Raw genomic sequence first — 3692 nt, forward strand, 5'->3', positions numbered from 1 at the left:
TAGCCAGATAAGCAGTCCCACGCACCACTGAAACAATGGCTTATGTGACTAGGCCGTGGGGTGGGGGCACTGTGCTACCTATCTGTTATGAGTTGCATTCTGGTTGCTTCAAAAATAATTCTGTCATGTATACACAAACAGAATATTTCTGGAGAGTTCCAGTGTTCCCGGAGGCCTTCCTACAGTTATTGCATCTCAATGTATTTGGCATCTTCCCTTCTCTCAGGTATAAGGTACTGGAGTTAAGATGGTGTTTGCATCAAGGATGGAAAATCATAGATTTTTTTTTAATGCATATTTTGGCCTTGCTTATCTCTAAGCTTCAATTGGTTAATCAGAAAATATTTTTGAAATAAACCAACTATAAGATTGTAATTAAAACTCCTGTTTATTGTGTTGAAATATACACAAATGGTGTCTTTCTACCACAAAAGCAAATGTAAATTGTAGTTATAATGATACTCCTATTACTCTTTGTCCGGTGAGTTTGGAGGAAAGAAAGAGGACTGGCAGAATCCTGGATGGGATGTCCATTGGAATGCACATTCACTGAAGGTGAGGGAACATACATGGATTATTTTCAATGGACTATGTTTTACTTGCTCAATTATGTGCAACTGGATGAAGCCAGGAAAATATCATCCGTGTTGCCTCAGCCCCTGGGATGTATCCCCCCCCCCCAGTTCCCTATTTGCAAACAGTGTCCTTTTTGGAAAAGTTCATAGAATCATAGAATAATAGAGTTGGAAAGGATCTCCTGGGTCATCTAGTCCAATTTTCTGCACTATGCAGGACACTCACAACCCACTGCAACTTGCCACTCCCTTGAACCTTCACAGAATCAGCCTCTCGGTCAGATGGCTATCCAGCCTCTGTTTAAAAATCTCCAAAGATGGAGAACCCACCACCTCCTGAGGAAGCCTGTTCCACTGAGAAACCGCTCTGACTGTGAGGAATATATACAAATTCCAGATCAATTCAGGGTGCTGACACTGACTTTTAAAACCTTGTATGATCTGGAACCATCATATCTTAAGGCCCCCCTTCTCCCTTATGAACCTACCTGTACATTTTGGAGACCCTGCTTTGATTTCCACAGTCATCTAAAGCTTAGACAAGTTGGGAAGATTTGATAGTTATAGTTTCAGAACGGTTGTGACTCAGCGGGAGAGCACCTGCTTTGCACGTCCCAAATTTGGTCTCTGGGTTCTCCAGTTAGGAAGGATCATGTCGTAGAAGAGAGGAAAGTCTCCAACTGAAACCCTGGGGAGCCACTGCTGGTCTGAGTACCTCATATCAACTGTGATAGACCAATGTTCTGATTCAGTATAAGGCTAATTCATGGGTTCGTATGATGAATGTGACTTGCCTGCCCACTCCACCGCTAGTCAACTGCACTTGGAGCTTTCAAAGGGGAGAAAAATACATTGGATGCACTCACAAGTTTGAGTCATGCAAAAGTAAAAAGAGGAATCCCACTACTAATACCAATTTTCTCTCATCCCTCCCCCTCTCCCACCTATAAACGAGAGAATTTACTTTCCAGAAAGGAGAGGTGAACAATTATTATCGGAAAATATCTAATAGTTAGTGGATTCACCTTCAAGCAAGTATATATTTTTTGCTTCTTTGAAAGCATTAAAACATGCCTGAAATTGGACCTGAAACTGCAGTTTGTTGTTATTAAATCAGGTTTGTGTTTCTGCATTAGGAAAAAAGGATTGGCATTACCAAAATCTCTTGGTTCTTCCCTGATGCAAATAGGCTGACTTTGTAGGATGGGGTATAATGAGGGAGAGCTGTTAACATGTCAGGTTATTATGTGTCTGTGACTGGTTCGAGAATTATGACATACACAATTCCTGACAGTCTTAAAATTTAACCATTCCCTGTGAGTTATAAGGAATGTAATAGACTTCTGTTTGGGTAGGCGCTGCGATTTATGCCACAGTCTCCTCAGCTGTCATTATTGCCTTATGTAAAACCTGGCAGGAGCATACAGAGCATCTGGTTGTTGATTCTGTAATGCCAAAGGCATACTGCACATCTAGGGGGGGGGAAAGATTAACCTAAGACAGCAAGACGCTTACTCTACGAGCTGTGTGGAAGGTCGTGGAAGAAATTAAAGCAATCTGCGACTGACCACCCACACAGGAAAAGTAACAGATGAGGCCTTCCTTATGATTCACAAGACATTACAGAAAATGTGTTCGTTCCACTTCACACCCACATCAGCACTCTTATGACAGACATGTTAAAGCAAAAATAAACCAAATAGAAATGCTATAGAATGAGCTGTGACAAGGTTTCTTTCTCTCCCCCTTTTCAGAAATTATACCCACCAATGGTACTTGGGAGCCCTGGAATTAAATTCACCACTCATTTTTTAGAGGCTTTGGACGATACCTACTGGTCCAGTGAGAAGCTGGTAAGAATCCACAGGTGTCACAGAGGTGTCACAGAGCTGGGGAGGGAAGAGAGAGAATAAAAAATCCTGATATTGTCATGAATTCAACCTTATCAAAATCACCTAGCAAACAATTAACAACTGTGGTGAATTAAACTGATTCTGCACAAAGCAAAAAATGCGCACCACCTCCTGCTTGCAAACGCGTGGCAGTAGGCCTCCCGCATTATCCCACTGCCTCATTGCAGCTTTTTGCCTCCTGACAAGGTGGTGGAGAAGCAGGAAGCGTGGACAACTCGAACTTTCCCCCATGCTCCTTGGGTTGTCAATCAACACAAGCCACCAATCCCTTCACAGCGGTTGTTTTGGGGACTCAAACTTTCTTCTCGCCTGAGTCCCAAAAATAATTTAAAAAAAAATACACCTCAGCATTGTTATGGGGAAACGGCACAACAGTGAAACATTTATTTTTAAAAACTTGCATTTCTGCATTGCTTCGGAATCACATTCTTTTGGGGATTCTTTGTATAATGGTCTATCTTTAGGTTCAGGTAGATTTCTGATAGACTAGCCATGGTAACTGGGCCCTGATGATTGTGTGTTCCCAATAAAGATTTAAAACAAAGAGCATGGATGCCGAACGAATTAGGAGAGAGTTGCTGAATACAGGTCCCCTTCCCCATTCATACCCCACCACCAGAAATCACAAACAGGAATGTGTTTTAGCTGCCTATCCTAATATTACCCTACACACTGAAGAAAACTTTTTATTTGAAGTGAGGGCATGTTGCTTTGCAGTCCCATCGCAACAAAGACCGCACTACTTCAAAAAAAAAATTTCAAGCAGGGAATGGAGAGGTGAAGGTGGGTGCCAGGGTGGGCAAAATGCTACCAATGCTATTGTGTGTTTCTCCCTCCACACAGGCTTGACCCTGTTTGCGCCTTCATTTGCAGCACAACAAACAGTGGGAAATGTTGTTCTTTGGTGATTTCCCTTATCGTGGAACAAATATGATGAAAGCTTGTGCCACCCACTGGAGAGCTCAGGGTTGCTGCCGACGTCAAGTGGAAGCAGCACTAAAACCTGCGAGAAATGAAAGGCTGTCCAGGGGCAAGTTCCTCGTGCAGAATCGGTCCTTATTTAGGAGCAGACAATAAAAGTCAGGGACTTTATCTGATTTTACTAACCTTATATCTACCCTTAAAAAATAGAAATCTGTAGGAAGTGAACAGGGTTTGCCTCCCCCACTCCCTGTTCCCACATGCTCTGTCTTAATTAGCCAGA

General features: G+C 42.5%; 1 long non-coding RNA gene across 1 annotated transcript; it reads left to right on the plus strand.

Moving 5' to 3' along the window:
- The first annotated feature begins 493 nt into the window (after nucleotides 1–493).
- LOC143844253 (uncharacterized) lies at nucleotides 494–3376 on the plus strand. The gene is made up of 3 exons (XR_013233934.1): nucleotides 494–555; nucleotides 2330–2428; nucleotides 3332–3376. It is a non-coding gene; the product is annotated as an uncharacterized LOC143844253 (long non-coding RNA).
- The last annotated feature ends 316 nt before the right edge of the window (nucleotides 3377–3692 follow it).

Source organism: Paroedura picta, chromosome 1 (genome assembly GCF_049243985.1).
Source record: "Paroedura picta isolate Pp20150507F chromosome 1, Ppicta_v3.0, whole genome shotgun sequence".
Lineage (NCBI taxonomy): Eukaryota > Metazoa > Chordata > Lepidosauria > Squamata > Gekkonidae > Paroedura > Paroedura picta.